The following is a 17698-nucleotide window of genomic DNA, read 5'->3' on the forward strand; positions in this document are numbered from 1 at the left end:
TTATGGTAGCAAAGAACAAGTCTCCTTACAGTCAGTCAATGTTTGTGTTTGTATATAATAGCTAATTCTAGCTTTGTTCAAGTTCTAGGAAAAAGGTGTTTTTGATTTACCCAAGAGAAAGTCCTCCAATTATATACCAACAGGATAAGCACTGAGTTGTTGATTTGAATCTAACACCAATTTATTGTGGATAATGGTGTCTGGAGAGAATGATATATAGATAAATACTAGCCTAATAAAAGATAACATCAATCTTAAAAGCTTTGTCTTGCTTGCATATTTAAATCACCAGGAGCTACAAAAGTACTAGCAGAAGGTAAGTTTTTGCAGTTGTATGCATTTACGTGAATTCACACTGAATCCATTAGACTGACTATAAGGGGGATCACACTCCAAACCGAACCAACACTTAAAACAGTAATATGTTTCCAGTGATTAAGTAATTACTTGATGTGTTCCAGAGCTGCAGGAGAGTGCAGCCATGAGGAATGGTCAACAGATCAGAACTCATTACTCATTGCAAAATCCTTCAGGAGCAAAATGAAAACAAAAAATTCAAAATTTATCTTAGATTTAAACTTTGGACAAATGAATTTAGGAATAATTTATTTGATTACCTTGACAGAAATAAGTTTGGTTTTGATTATTGTTGTTGTTTTTGCTTATATTTTTAAAAATGTTGTGTCTATGCCTATATATTACATCAGTCATTAGGAGCAGTATTTGTGAACTGTAAACTGTGGTTAGGACTTCACCCTCCACCAATGCCCCACCTCACAGCTTCCAAAAGAGTGAAAAGCCTACAGATAAAAAGATGTTATGTTCTGATTCAAAGATACATGTTCCATCTTTGACAAAAACTATATTATTTCTCAATTGATTAATTGTAGCAAAACCTCCAAATATTTCATCTCTGCCTGTTTTTCTAATATTTTCTTCTTACTATCCTCCTCTTGACAGTAATGATGAGGACAAATAGGGTCTTACTCTTTTACTTCTGTATTTTAACACGTTCCTTTAGGTTTGCATGACAGAGAGCTGTTGGTGATGGAATATCCAAAAACTGCATGGGACATTTGAGCCACTGCGATCAGGTTGAAGCAGATGAATTCAGCCTGGTAGTTTTGAAAAGTGTCATAAACACCAGAAAACTGGAAGGAGGTAAGATTTTTCGAATTATCTACTGTTCATTATTTTTAGTCATGGGTACAATCAGCACTTAAGAGATGCATAAAATAAAATATTACACTGACTGAGAAAGATATCTGCTTGGACGACAGTGGCTTTTTTTCTTCACATATGTATTTTCATCTTTTTAATTGTATCCAGTGTTTTTTTTTTTTTTTTTTTTTTCTGACCTTCATATCTATTACAAGCAAAAGTCAGTATTCATTGCTTTTTCCATCAGATTTATTTGTTATTATATTTGGTTTTAAAATTACAGGTCTCACCTAAGTTCATATGTATTTTTTCCCTGTCACTGATAGTATTGCATGTGGTCATGAGTGTGCTAAAGTATTTGTACTGCTGCAAGAAAAAAGAAATAAGCTTATTAAGATATAATAAAAAAATCACATCCTTATTTAATTCTTCCATAATAATCCTTTAATTTTAATAGGAAATGGAACAACCTGTAATGTAGATTTTATACCTCTGATACACTAATTTACTCTTGATATTTTTTTCCTTATTTTGCTGCATCACAATGATTGTACTGACTGTGTTATGGTGAGTGAAAAAGATTAGGGTATGTAACATTACAATGTTTTTGACAGCCTGATGTTTTGCGATTTGAAATGTACAAGTCCTTTCAGTGTTATTCTCTCTTACTCATTAAAACTAAGAACAAGTTTTATGAATGTGGGGCTACTTTTCTTGACCGCTTTTAAGACAGAGCTAAAATAAACTGTTTGCACTGGTGGTGCAGATTCCATTCACATGTCCATACATGTGATCAAAGGGCTAATTTTCTCTGTTAGTTTCATTCTCATTTTCAGTCTGAGACTGAAGGAAAGTAAGGATGGAGAGGATCAAGTGGCATCTCCAATATCTGTGAAATCAAATGAATTTCAGTATTTTCTGCTGACTACTAAGTAAGGGCAATACCTGGCTCTGCAACAATCATTTTTGTGAGTTGCTAGCCTAGGAAGACAAATAATACGTCTTTGTGTCTGGCACAGAGGGACCAAGTCCAATAATTTTTGTCAAATATGAACTTTGAGTGCACTCCACAGTGCAACCTGGAACCTCTATCACCACTTTGGCTGTTATATGTCTCTTGTATGATTTGCAAGATTTCTTTTCTGTAGAAATAGGAGAGGACTGGAGAAAGAAGTTGATGTATGTGTTCTTCTACATTTCAGAAAAGGATTAGGATGTTATAGAGTATAAAATTCTGTTTGGGGAGAGCCAAGGAAACAGCGTTCTGTGATGGGCTCAGTTCTGTACAGATGTGCACACAGACACAAAGTAACTCGCCTCATAGCAACTCCTTTCCTCTGTGAAAGCATATCTTGTTTTCTGCTTACTTCCCCATGATTCAGTGTGGATAACCAAGCAGGAAACTTTGTGTCAGAGAGAGGAATTGATCACATGGTCACACAGCATAAAAAGTAAGTCCTGAAAAGAAAGGAACAGTCCTGTCAAATGTTTAAACACCATATGTATTTTTAGTTACTAGATGGGGAAAAATAAATGTAATAATTCTCTCATGCACCTTGGGGTCTATGTTGCCTCGTGTCACTCTTGTACTTTCATAGGATCTGATTAGAAGCAAGGAAGATCAGCAGAAGCAAGTGAAAGGTGAACAATCATTCCAGCAGATAAATGTCTCAATAAGTCAACCTGACTTTTGTAGCTAGTTTAATATCTACTGCGTACCAGCCAAACAAACCTTTTAGATTTAATAGGACAGACTCGGCTTTGTGAAAGTTGCAGTTCACTGGGCATTATTCCAAAAAGCATCTGTTTCCAGCACTGAAATGACTTTCAGGATCAAACCTGGTTTTGCATCTCTGGTTTTCACTAAGATTATACTGTATCCATTACCCTATCAAAACTGAGACCAAGTAAATGTGTCTTTTCTCCTCTCTTATTTAATCATCACTGATAAGAGTCATAGTTATAAGGGCAGTGCCCAGTGGCAAATCTTCACATTACACAGTACTGCAAGAACTGCCTGAGCTTGACATGGGAGATTTTATATAAAGTGTCATGTGAGAAGCATAAGAAGCAAGGTTATCTCTCTTCTGTGGCAGCCTAATATTTATAAGCTAAACTCCAGTGTCATTAAAAGTTTATAATTTTTAATCAAGATCCAGTATTCAGACTTCAGTAGGCAATTATAGAGCTCAGCCAATTAAACAGTAAAGCTTCTTTGTTGTGAAGTAGACTAAGGGCTTTGCTGTAGCCCACCCGGAAGAAGAATTTTTGTGTTTTCCCCTAAAGGTGAACAGTTAGACTTTAAGTACAACTTAAAACTGGGTGAATAATAACAAACTAATTAATGAATGTTTGGGATAATCCAGAAAGTGAAACAGCTGGCTATGTTTTCTTTCTTTTCGTGTTCATCTCTTCTCAAATATTTGTGTTTCAGTGAGTAAAATTTTGTTTGTACAAATGTTTATGAGAAATGGATGTTGAAATCTGTTTCACAGTAAACCAAATCCATTTTGGATGAAATGGAATTAAAAGATTTTATGATTTTCTGATTCAGTTTGTCAGAAGGCTCTTTTCTGTCTTCCCTTGCTCCCTCTCACTCTTCCTTAGGTAGCATACAGAGTAGATAAGGTCCATGAAGCCCAGTTTCTTGCTTTCCCAACCACTGCCATCATATACTTCCATATACTTAGAATGAGTACCCACTTATTCAATACTCCATATAACAATTATATGTTTTCAGTAATGAACAATATCTATAATATTTTTCTTTTTAGAATAATTACAGAAAACTCCATCTAACTCAGATTTTTTTTTTTAACAGTCTCATTGTAAAAAGTCTTTGGTATCCCTTTCTAGGGTGATTGTGGTCTACCTTGATTGTGTTCAATCCGCAGTATCTCTGTTTCTTTCAGACTGTCATTGATATGCTTCTTCCCAGCTATCTTGTTGGGCGGAGAGAGACATGGTGTTGATTACAATTTGAACCTTGACCTTGAATATTTAGAAAAGGTCTAGAATGATCTGTTTAAAGAAATTCTTCTGTATTTGCCACACATTTCCCTGTCCTTCCTGCTTCCTGTCATTTGCATGCAGATGATATCTGTGTGCCAGTGACTTAGAGATATCAAGAAAAACAGTTCTGCTTGGAACCAAGCAAAGCATAATTGAAATGAACTCTACCAGAAGTTCTGTAAGAAGATATTCTTGTAATACCTATGGATGCTTTCCTTTACCTTCTCAGAAGCTGGAGTAGAAAGCTCTGAGGGAGACAGGACTCCAAGTGACATAACCACATACTCTTGCAACAAGAGAAAGCCAAGTGTTTCCTTTAAGGATTTATTTACAATAATCCAAATTTTCTGTCAATTGATATTTAAAAAAAAAAAAACAAAAAAAAAAACCAGAAAGATATACCTTGGGAACATTTTGAAAAGAGAACACACTCCCCTTCACCTTCTCCTCCCCCCCATAACTTTGTAATTCATTAACCTCAGTCCCTTAATTGCCTTTTCTTCACTTTCTTTCCTCTGTGAATGCACTTAAATATAATGAAATGTATTATATATTCCTGAGAAAAGGAAGAGCAGAAAAATATCCCAAGGTGACCCAATACAAACAGCCACATTAATTTCTAAACACGATTTGCAACCATGTCATAGGCCAAATGTTACTGACATAAGATCACCAAATAATTATAAGCTGCAGTCAGATTCATAAAATTAAAAGTATGTTTGTGAACAATTCATTTTCTTAATTGTTCGCTTCACATAGCCTATATGTGGGACAAATGGTAGTAGGAAATGTATAGCTCTTGTTACTTAGGAGTGGATGATGCTTTCAGTAGTAATGAGAATACCTTGAGTGGTGGTGAACATGAAAAAACAGTGTGCCTAAATTAACCATGAGAATATTTTTTTCATAAATTTAACACTTAACAAATTATATTTATTAAAATACTAATATTTTGCTAAATTCTACACCTAATACAATATTAGTATTTGACTGAATTCTTTCCTTGATGCCAATAATCAGACATATAACTATGAGTTCAGGTCATTTGAAAGTCCTCCAATACATTCAGTTGGGTGTAATTTTTCTATTGTTTTTACTTCATGGGGCTATCCAGCAAATCTTGCAGTCTCCTGCAGGCAAATGACATTGTAACAGGTGTAATAGATTTCGATATACCTAAAATACTTTAGATAATCCACATTCAAAATAAACAAACCCAAAGTAATTAAAAGTCTGTATAACTCTTAACTACATCTACATTATTCAAACTGTTTCTTTTTCAAATAACATTTAATATGCACATCTGGAAAACAACAGAGGGGCTAGCCAAATTGATTGCAAGTCTAATATTCCTGTAGTCAGCACTGCCTCAAAGTAAAAAACAGTTAAAGTGTTAGAATCAGACAGCTCTTCTGCTTCCTCCAGCATCTCTAGCTCTGTCTTGTGAAATACTGAAGTGCATTTTTAAATGCTTTGCAAAAGTAAACTATTAGTGTTATGCTGTGTGGAAGACCAAAGGAATAGTCCTATTCATATTTAATCTGAAAAATTCCTGAGAATTTTTCTGGAGTTCCTTCGGTGAGAGCCTCTCTCAATCTCAGCTCTTCATATGCACCCAGCCATAAATATCAGCAATGCATGGGCTCCAAAATTCCATGTTTTTGCACCTTTGAACTCATTTCCAGAGTTTGTGGTGGGCCTTCCTAACCCTAGCTGGCAGGCAGCACTTTAGGTATTTCCATTTTTTTTGTTTTGTAATCTGCTTTTTTCCCCTTTTTCTTTGCTGCTGACTGCTGTAGAATGTGCAAGCAGATGAGTGCTGAGAGGGGCAGAGTGGCTTAAGGTTAAGATACAAAATCTTCACTCAGGTAATGAAAATCTCTCTGTTGAAGAGGTGCACACCTTTGAACATTGGCTTTATGAATGAGATATTCATCTAAGTCAGCTTAAGATGCAGCTGTAAAAAAAGACAGTTTTAAACATAACTCTATATCTCTGTATTACCTGCGTTGTTTTTTTTTTTTTTTTTTTTTTTTTAATACTGCACACTGATGAGAAGAAGAGGCTTTATGAAAGTGTTATGTATTGCCAACATTTTTATGCATAATAAGTGCTAGTTCAGCTTGTGGGTTGATTCATTTTCTATTCTCTCCAGAACAACCTGCCTTGCTGGGAAACTTTATTAGTTTTCTTGGACAGGAAATAATTTTACTTACATCTTTTGCAGGACTTAGGAATGGGGTGGGACAGGATAAAATGCTGAGATAGCATGGTCTATGGAGGGAAAATATTTTATATTATACTTCACTAACAGTATAATACCTTCACTAACAGTTAGCAACAAGAAAGACTGAAAACCTAATGACTGGTCTGTCATGGTCTAGTTTGTGTTTTTTGTACATATATATTTCTTTTTTTGGGGGTTTTTTTTTTTTGCTTGTTTGATTCTAAGGAGGTAAGTGCGCAGCTCCTAATGAAAGCCTGCTGGGTTTAGGCACCCTTAAGTCTTAGCCTTCATTTTATCTTTTGGAATTAGAAAGCGGATGTGTGTAGCAGATGTACCGAGCCTGCTTTGCCTCATTGTAATTCCTACAATACTCAGTTCCTTATCTTTAACCCATTTCTGAAATCGATGGTGTCAAGCCTCTCTGGCTTCACATAATCTAATATGTTTTAAAAAATGATTTTTCTAGCCACCTTATTCTTTCCGACTCACTTCTGCATCTTCCATCGACTTTAATTAAGCTTTCCTTGGGCTTTGACCTTGGCGAGCTTTTAAAAATAAAGTGAACTGTGTTGCAAGGTGATTTTTTCCAATCTTTTTGTAGCCCTGCTGGAAATTCGCTCTGTGTGGTGTTTGAAAATATAGGCTGTTCTTTTGGGATCATCATACGTTCATGAAGCAGCAGTGTTGAGAAATCTCAGTCTACTCATTACTACGTTGTAGTAAATAGCTCATTTCTCTATAATTTATGCTTTGACTTTTCTACCCCTTCAGGTCCTAACTATATGCAGTTGTTTTTTAAGAGAATAAGTTCTTTCAGGCAGTCAGTTTTGAAAGAAAATCTTTAAAATAGGTTGCAGTGTAAAAGACCATGCTTGTTACCTTCCTTACCATTTTTTATACCCTAATAAAATCCCAGAATAAATGGGAAGAAGTAGATGACTCTTCCTAATTCTATTTATAATTACTGGGCTGGCTCTGTCAGACATTTGAATAGCAGCATCTTGTCCTGATTTTCACTGCTATGGAATCTACATATAAATCACAGCACATTGTCATATTCTGGAAAGCTGAACACAAAGCACTCCTAAAGCTGGACTTACAGGTGTTAGGTCTACAGATGGTTTTACATATAGAATGAATAAATGGGGCTAAAAATTTAAAGGATTTTTTGTTTGTTAGTTTATTCTATTCTTTCTTACTTGGAATAAATTTTTTGTTGTTTAGTTTCCATGCCTTGTGAATAGCATGAAATCTACAACCCTATACAGAATTTTATGCAGCTTTTTATCTGCTTGCCATTGCAGAGGCTTTGCCTTCTGCATTTCTTACAGAGTTGGAGGAGTAGGCAGTGTGTGGAACCTGCCCAATGCTGTCCCTTTAGTGAAAATCACTTAATGCTGGAGCAACCCTTGGGTTGAGTAAATAAAGACAGTATTAGTTGTGACTGAACACACAGAGAGAAAACTCACAGCGGAAAAAAAGGCTTTTATAGACCTTATATAATAGAGTAAATAACACAAGAGAAATCTTGGTAAAAGCTGGCATTTTAGTATTAGGCTGAGGTAAACACTGGGATGAAGACTACAGTGTGCTTTGGCCAAATGACCTATAGTCATACAAGCACTTATTTGTTTTTGCTAGGAATATATTTTGGGTTAGTTACTACTTGTTAAGGCAGTAAGCTCCTTTCTTTTGAAAAAAAAAAAAAACAATCTCTTATGAGATTATGCTTAGTGTTAGCAAAGACTAACCTTGAATTAAGCATGACCATCTGAAATGCTGCTAAATTTAGCAATCCTTTTTGAACTGGTTCATTTAAAACTCTCCTAATTACTAGTACTCCTCAAGTCATATACTAGTGTGATGTCATTTTCCATCTCAGACAGGGCTTTTAAGTGAAAATGTGGACATCAGATTTGTGTTACTTAGGTCTCCTAATACATGCCCCAGAAAAATGCATCAGATCCCTACAGCAGCATTTGGTATTCTCCTTTGAGATCTAGAAGCAGTGCATCCGTTCAGCAAAGTGTGATACCTTTCTAACACAGCTGCAATGATTTTGACATGCAAGAGCTCTATGCAGGTGTGTTCTGTGCTAGCAATGAGCTCAGTGTCTCAACCATACTGCCGCAGTGCTCTTTGTAGACACAGCCTCACTGCTCAGGAGAGGATGAGTCACCACTATGATATTAAGTGTGTGACTTCATACAGTGCTAGATCAAGGCATCACCCTGATTTTAAAGAGCATTGATTTAGTCATTTAGGTCAAATTTAATGTAAGTTATTAATCATGCTGTAAAATTATTAACAGCAATACCTTGCCATCTATGAAAAGTGAATGTTTCAAACAGTTATGACATTAAAGTCACGCCACCTTTCTTTTCTCTTTTTAATGTTAAAAAAAGAATGTTGACAGCAGACAGGCTGCAAATTATTTTCCATGTGTATTTTTTTTCCCATGCGAAGCACTTCTTGATGTGTAAAATAATATTTGAATGTGTAAGACTGCAAGCCTTGAGACTTTGAAATAGACTTATATTGAAAGGCTGGAGAGGATGAAGGGCCGCTTCTCAGAAAAGCTTGGACCATTGGATAATACTGGTATTGTCTTTAGAGAGGAACTTTCAGATATTCCCACTGTGATAAGAGGAAACAGTTACTTTGTCTGGACCTAAGTTTTACCTAAGTAATGTCCACTGTATTGTGTACAAACATTCTGCTATTAAAGAGCAAATACCTTTCCTTCACATATTCAATTAACTCATAGATTATTTTTACAAATTGGGAGTATTTAGAAGAGGGCAATTCTTTACCTATGCTAAGAGATATGGAGACACAGATGTTTTCCAAGGCTTAAGGAGGATGAATGGTATGCCTTTAGCTGTCTGAGTCTGAGCATAGATCAATCTTAGAGTTAATAAATCTTATAGATATGTATGAAGGTTTTTTTTTTGTTTTGTTTTGTTTTGTTTTGTTTTGGTGTCATAATCTGGAGTGTGTACAGTATCAGCAAGAAACACTCCAGCGATTTTGTTTCGAATCTTTGAAACTAAGGGTCTCTTAAGCAACTTGGAAATAAATTACCACCTTTTACAATCCTCTTCAGAATTCAGATTTAGTCAACAGCATTTAGGATTCAGTTCAAAAGAATTCAATGCTTCCTGTCCTGTTAGTATGAGTTAGCATTCATACAGGAAAAATTTATCAGCCTGATTTTCCAGTTATATTTGCAGGGATGCACTGGAATTTTCCCTTAACAAGTAGATCCAAACGAGTGAATAAGAACCAGGTTTCCAGTGCCTTAAATTCTCCTGCGTTAGAATGAGTGGAAGCTTAAGGTGTACTACAGTCAAACATCAGATCCATCCTAGGCTTGTCTAGTAAGTAGATATTTACGACTTAAAAATACATATTTTTGTATGTATTGATATGTATTGATAAATCGATCCTGGTTTAAAGGTGGATTTCCCGGATGTGACTCTGCTTTAATAGCCAGCATTCTGAATCTGGTGAAACTGATCTTCAAGTGTGCTGCTCTCCTTTGACTGCAGAGTAAAGCATGAGAGAAAAGGGTCAATGGCATATCCTGTGTTTGTTATAGTGTAGAAGGTATTCTGGATTTAGTCTGACTGTTCTGACACTCATAATACAGTACATTTACCTTTCAGATTTGTACAGGCTAAAATATATATTAAGCCAAATCTTTAACATTTTAGCTATGTCAGGTTGAAGTCAATTAGAAGCTCATCATGAAATTCCCAAGCAAAATTAAACAAATGGGGATGAGGATGTCAGTGACATTTTGACCTCTACATGTTCTATATTCTCAGGTATAAAAACTAATTCAAGGAGATACCTGAATCACTTTGTTTTTTTCATATCTTATGAAAAAATAACTTGGCTTTTTTGCATAATCATGTTAATAGTTGGGAATCTCCTTTTAGTTTCAAATATCAACCTATTTTCTTGATATGTTGTTTTTTCCTTAGTTAAAAAGTAAGCTTGCTTTCAATTTTATTTAAAATGTGTTCTTAAACTGTTATCTGAATGGCACATGATTATAATTCAGAGTATTCACAGTGCATCTGAAATAATTTCAACAGAACATGATGCTGAAGCTTGATGCTGAACAGATACGTAAGGAGGTACTAGCACAATAAACTTTACAGATATTACAGTTTAAAGTGATAGCTATCATTCTCCAGATCAACTTTGGGTGTTGATCAATTGTCTCTCCTCTTATTCAAAATTGAAGATGTGTCTTTTGGTATTTTAAAATCTGCATGAGGTTCTTTACCCCTGCTGTATCAAGATTACTGTTCTGGTCTTGTCACTACTTTCACTTTTCTATGTGGATCTTTGTCCTGAGCTCCATATGCTAGATGCTTCTGAAGGCTTTAAGGAATCTATCAGTGTTACTCTGGATTCATCATCTCCTCTAATGTGAAATATTTGACAAAAAGGAGACTCTTCATAATAAGTTCTTACTTTGGTATACTGACCTTAAACATGGAGAAAATAGTCCTAGGATTCTGAAGCAACTCATGACAGTTATGTATTCAAACTGATGCAAGCATGTCAAGAACAACATAAATTTGCTTTAATAGTCTGTCTGATTAATATCTGTAACTACAGACAAAGAGGCTCTGTATCTATACTCACAGGGATGCTTATCTGTTATGCTACAATAAGTTTGGAGACAAAGTACATAGAAATTTATTCTTTATCATTTTCAGTTTTTCTCTTTGACTCAAGAGTTGTCATGATCAACTTGTCACATCTATATTTCTTTGAAGAAAAAGTTATCTCTGACAGATGAATACATGTGTTTCATGAGTATGTATACATGCCATATATCATCATTGTATAACACATCCTCAGTCACTACTGCAGATATTTGCAGAATATCTGGATTTTTTTTGAATTGTAGTAATTTGCATCTGACCAAAATATCTAAGAAGCACCGTGTTGCTGGAGTGTCTTCCATCCTTCCTATATGAAACATTAAGTGGGTGGAGAGCAGCCAACCTGGGGGACCAAAATGAGTGACAAAGAGAAAGTCTCAAAGAAGACAAGGCTGAATAGTTAGAATATGGTGAGGTGAAGTGCTGCTAAGTACAGAGGGCTATAATTACCCAAGCTGTAAGAGCAGTCAAGTTTCTGCAGCATATACTGCAGTTATTTTATTTGTATTCAGATCATGACCGAAGGCCTTGATGAGTTCAGGCATGGTAGGTATTGGACAAATGCATGCCATTCATGCAATTTCATAAACATAAAATCCCATTTTATACTTACCATTAGGAGGAAAGTGCCTAAACAGCTTTGTGGATCTGTTTTAGGATGACTGTCAAGGTCAGATGGACATCTGAGGGCCACTCAGAACTGAGCTCATGGGCCCCTGCCAATGTACTCATGTCTGATTTATTTGCTGGAGTGAAGGCATCACTGTAACTCCTCTTATTTCTAAACGAGTGTGAAAAGGGAAGACAGCTTTCACGCTTACTTGTTGACATTGTAACAGCACGTTAATATTTTGAATACTTAAAGGAGGAAAGTGTCTGGAAAACACTGAAGTACTGCTTATAAGTAGATGATGGCAAACAGGCAACTTTCTCCCCAGTAGTACTTTTTCATGTTTTGTTTCCTTGGCACACTCTAAAGATGTATTTTAAACTTTCATAACAACCAGTGCAACTGTCAACCACTTTGAGTGGAAAGGATTGCAACTTCTGAATTTGCTGATGAACTGTCTAAGAATGAGCTTTTATCTCTTATGGTAATCGTATGCATTTAAAAGATACAAGGGAAGTAAAATAGCTTAATGTGTCAAAAAGAACAATATCTGTGTAGGAAAAATGCCAGTCACTGTAACATTATTAAACCTCAACCCCTATCAGCCCTGCCAGTGGGGCAGAGGAGTTGTAAAATGAATACTAAGACAGATTTGTCTTGGAGCATAAAAATATAACCAATAAGAATCATTGTTAAGGTCTAAGAAGCTATTTAAATCTTATGTGATTTCTTCCTGAATATTCTCCATAAGCTCACTGGCATCTTCTTTTTCATCTTATTGTTTCTCTCACTTTGTCATTTATGTAAGAAAAAAAAGGAATGCATTTGAGTGTATTGTTGAATCAGATTAAGGACTAATGCTTAGCTGACCTAGCGTGGTTAGTCAGGTATGTACAAAGTAATGTCAGTCCAGTGGGCCACTCCGTTTCTCCTCATTTATTCAATTGCTGCTGGCTTTACCTGGTCTGAAAACCTTGTTGGTCTTACTTCTTGTATGTGTGTTGGGGGGAGCAGGGATGTGCAGGTTTGCTGGTTTTGTTTGTTTGTTTGTTTCCCTGTTTGTTTGTCTGTATGTTTTTTGATGGAGAAAGTTCTGCTCTTCCTGTTCCCAGACAACACAAGCCAGATGCCAACTCATACTGCTATTTATTATTCCAATTAAGAGCAAAGATCATCTCTGCAGAGGTTCTTGGGGCAAATTTATCTTATTGATGTTAGATGTTAAGCAGCTAAATTGTTTATGACAGAACTTTCCTATTTAAATCTCTGCTGCTGCTCTTTTAAGTACTGCTACAGTTCGTTAAATACAGTGAGTGGATGTACTTGCTCCTCCATCCTTGACTTACCTCACTCACTTTTTCCTTTGCCTTCCAACTCTTACTGTGATGGTAGTTTAGATCAGTTAAATATGTATTTCAGTATGCTCAATAAGGAATATACATCCCTTTCATATAAAACTTGTCACGTGTAAGAATTTGAACCAGTGTCTCTAAGATTTGATGCTTACTTCAAGTTAGTTCTATCCAGACTATGTTTGCTGAGCTCAGGATGACTTGTGTTGGTAAACAAGAATTTCTTGCTCAAATATATTGTGTTTTTAGTGTGTGTGGGTTTTTTTTTTTTTTTTTTTTGTTTGTTTGTTTGTTTGTTTTTTTCCTGTGTGTGTCAGTTTGTTAATGCAAGCAGGTGTATTGGTTCATGGAATATTCTCATTTCACAAACCTAAAAGGAAACTCTAGCTGTCAAAATGCAATAGAAATGCAAGACAGGCAGTCTTCTCATATAAGAGGGAATTGAGGTGCACAGACTGATAGCATCCAAAGAGGCAATGTATACTGCTAATGCTTTTAAAGGTTGACCATCTGAGATCTGTCCTTCAATGTTACATTTTTTGTTCCTGCTCCAATTACACTTGCTTAAGAGAGAGGGGAAGTAAAAAGACAGAACAAATGGCCCATAACAGGTTTCTGGTTGATAGCACGGATTCAGGGGATCTTGTTATAGTGAACAGATATCACTTTCCAATAGTTCTGCAATAAAATTTCGCTGTCAGCAAGAATCCATGTTTTTACTGAAAAATAAACCAAGATTGTTTAGCCAGATGTATTACAATAAACCTTGGAGTGTAACTGGGGAAGAACATATGGCTAGTAAAGAAACAAATCTTGAGAAACGTATTTATTGCCAGTTGATATAGTGCAGGTTTTTATGTACTGCATCAACTTAAATTTTATGTAACCAAAAAAGAAAGCACTTTAAAAGTAATAATTTAAAGGAAAGAAAAAAAAAAAATTGTGCAATCAACGGAGTTGTGAAGTTAATGTGTATTTCCAGAGCTGCAGAAAAAATAAAATATACGATCATTTCCTAAGGAGATTAGTTTTAAACTGACTGATATGGCTACTACATTTTCTATTAGATACAAATCTCAGAGATAAAATTAGCCTAATTTGTCACAGCCTTTAAGATTTGTAAGTAAGTTGCGCACTTTGTCTGTGTGCTGAAATTTTTTTTGAATACTCTCTTCTTTCCTGAAGTGCTCTAAGTTTGGATGAAAATAGTTACTAGAATAGAAATCTTTGAGAATTAATGATGGAGCATGAGACCAATGTGAGTTCCTGTTGTAGTCATGCTGCATAGTAATAACAGACAAGTCATTGAGTTACATAAATTCCTTGCCTTGTTTTTTTCACCTGGAGTATAAAGAGAATGCTTTTTAACTCCAAAAAGATATTGTAAGACTTAATTAATTAAATGTTGTTCTTTCCAGAAGTGAAACTAAATTTTATCAATGAAGCATATGTTAGCTAAAAGCTAGAAGTTGACTTGAAGTCAATAGTGACAAAACGTTTTATTGAAGGGATTCTTAATAGCCTCTAATAAAAATTTGAGGTTTTCTTTTTGTTAATATTTTGTAGGTTCCTGAGACTCTCAAGTATAAAAGAACTGTAAATAGCTATTACTTGATGCTTGCTGGTTAGTTATAATGGCTGGGGTTGTGGTATAACCTGGCAGCAGCTCAGCACTACATGGCTGCTCAGTCCCAACACAGTGGGATGAGGAAGAGAATTGGAAACAAAATAGAACCTGTGGGTTGAGATAAAAACTATTTACTAAGACAGGAAAACAAAATGGCCCTGCTCCTATTTCTCAGCAACATCCGAAACATCAGTGTGCTATTAGCACTGTCTCAGCTGAAATCAGGACAGCAAGTTAAAGGCAAATCCCATCATGCAGTGACCAAACAGGGGAGTTATCTTAAGCATCACTGTGCTGTGGATGCTGCCACAAATGAAGTGCAATGTTAGCAACAGATCTATTCCCATTAATCATCCTAATGATGATACTGGAGATGACGATTCTCATCATGAAAGTGATTGCATGCATTCAAAGGGTCTATACCTGCTTTTATTGAGTTCAGAGGCAGCTCTGAAAAGGGTCGAAGTTAGCTGGTAACATTAGTTGGTATTTGCAGAATAGCTGGAGTGAGTACACATTTATAACCCTCCCCCCCCCCCTCCCCTTCTTTCTCATTTTAAAGCACCAATTAATTTCAGCAATTACTCTTCCTCCTTTTTAGTTTATTGCTTGGATACCACTAAGGCCACCTTTGCACCAGTGTTGCAGTAGCAGTATCAGTTTAATTAGAAGCTTACTGTGTGACTCCCACAAACCAACTGATTATTGACGCGGGGAAACTACTGGAGCAAGAAAGTTATATGAAGATGATAGAAGAGAGGGAGATTTTTAAGGCTAGAGCTGCTGAAAGGAGTATTTGCAGAGACATCTAAAGATCCAGTCCTGTTGAACAAAACTGACTTATAAGGAGGCTACAAATATTCAGCCTTTGTATAGCTTCAGCATCATTTTCAGTGAGTTCATATCCCTGTGCAGAGGCAGTCATGCATCCGTTCATGCTCGGAGAAGATCAGTCTCTGTTCTGTTCTATGTGTTCAGGAGTGGCCTTGCCACAAACTGGATGAGAAACAGCACATTTCAGTTTGGATCAAACTTCACACCGCTGCGGCTTCCTGACCAGAGTTGGCTCGCATCTAATTGATTTGGAAAATATACTGTTAGAATTAGTTCCCATGGGGAAATGAGTTCTGCTGACTGATCTCATTGGTCAGAGTAAAATAATGCACAGTGTAAAATATACATAGCAATTAAAGAACAAGGGTGTTTTCAGTGAAAACTAGAAGAAAAGAAATATTTATCTTCTATTGTCATTTTTCGTAAAATTGAATATGCTGTAACTGAGATATTTTTTTTTCTTTTTTCTGTTTTGTGAAGTAAATTGGATAACATGAATTTCATTTTTTTTTAACTCATGTTTTAATCATTTCTTATTAAAAAAAAAAAAAAAGACTGGAAAGGCAAGTAGCTAAAAATCTTGCTCATGATAGTTGGACAGCCATATGAAAGTTTTTATCATGGACAGCATTCAGTTTGGATAAAAATCTAGGCATGCCAGTATTTTCTGATGTGTGTAAGAAGGCTTGTAAGGTCAGAGTAAGCCATCCTGATCAGAGCTTGATCTCCTGTCTACATCATGTATCACAAAACTAGAAGATTATTTTTTCATCTTGCTGTATTTAGAGCACCTTGACCTTATTAATGTGAATATTCAAGATCTGTGAGGCTGCAGAAAAATATTCTGTAGTTTAGAAACCAAGTCAAGTCAGATGGTTAATTAGTCTGAGTCTAATGTGATATTTTCAGTAGAATCAATCAACATAGCATTGTTCTCCTTTAGTACATATGCTTCTAACCCATGCTATGTGTTTAAGAATGTATTGAGAATGGCCTACCTTCTCTACCTTCTCACAGACTGTCCTCGCCTAATTACTACAGTAGACAAATTAATCTTTCCAAATATGTTTATTTTGCATATCTTGGGTTTTTCACTTGAGATTTGTACAGGTCAAACACATCTATCATGAGCCTTATGTTCCCTTCAAAGACATGAAATCTATATAGGTAGTTCTGAATTAGTGCCTTCTATTTATTTCCATGGAAACTACAACAGATTAAAAGAACATAATAACACTCGTAGTTGAGAATTTTCTCTACCAAAAAAATGTTATTTTTCATTGTAGTTACCACCATTAGCTAAGCATTTTTGCTTGCAATGAACAATTGCCTGTGTGCCACACTTACAAAAATGTGCATGAGTGTCTAGAACATGGCTTGCCATTCATACTGCTGTCACCACTGCTGTAAAGCACCACATATTGCCTCACTGTGTCCACATCCACTGTTTAGTCTCCAGTCTCCAGAAACATTCAGTAAGTGTCGATGAATGTCAGTGGGTGCTATTTTTTCTGAATTCAATGACATATCAATGAGACATCCATGTCAGATGCCTTTTTGTCAGACTGCCCCTTTCTGCTATCTGTCACATAGAAACAAAATATAATGGAATATTGGTGGAAAGGTTCAACCTCTGGTACCATACAACCATCTGCCTCTGACATCACAGGCTAACATAAGAAAATAAGAGACATTACTTTTGGAGCTGCCTTCATGCATAAAATGCATAACCAAATACAAATTTTTGGCATGAAAAGAGGGTGAGGGAGTCATTATTACCAATTTCTTTCCTGTACTTTTTCCTTCTTGTTTCCTGAAAGCAAAATCAAGTGGAGAAGAATAAATTTAGAGGTAACATGGATGAAATATATTGACTAGATAATGGACTGCAGCTGAGATCCTCTCACTTGATCCATTTCTGAAGCCAATTCTACTACTAGTAGTTCTTTTCAAATTTTATCTAGATTATTATATTTTAGAATTTCCTATCTGAAAAACATTTTAGGGAACATCTGTAGGGAAATACTACTATATTCAGTCAGATTAGGGAGGAGGATATTCTTTTCTTCTTGCCTGTCTAGCATTTTGTTTGGTCTTTAATGTTCCAAGTGTGGAAAAATATTATTTAGACAAGCTTGTTTGTTTGTTTGTTTTTGCCATTCAGGTCTAATTTGGGAGCTTGTCTATAAT

At 35.7% G+C, this 17698-nt stretch overlaps 1 long non-coding RNA gene across 1 annotated transcript; it reads left to right on the top strand.

The window, feature by feature from the left end:
* Positions 1–209: 209 nt before the first annotated feature.
* Positions 210–15861, top strand: LOC149919893 (uncharacterized). The gene is made up of 3 exons (XR_016463743.1): positions 210–316; positions 1022–1161; positions 15276–15861. It is a non-coding gene; the product is annotated as an uncharacterized LOC149919893 (long non-coding RNA).
* The last annotated feature ends 1837 nt before the right edge of the window (positions 15862–17698 follow it).

This window comes from Phasianus colchicus, chromosome 1, assembly GCF_987193195.1.
Source record: "Phasianus colchicus chromosome 1, bPhaCol1.hap1.1, whole genome shotgun sequence".
In the NCBI taxonomy this organism is placed as follows: Eukaryota; Metazoa; Chordata; class Aves; order Galliformes; family Phasianidae; genus Phasianus; species Phasianus colchicus.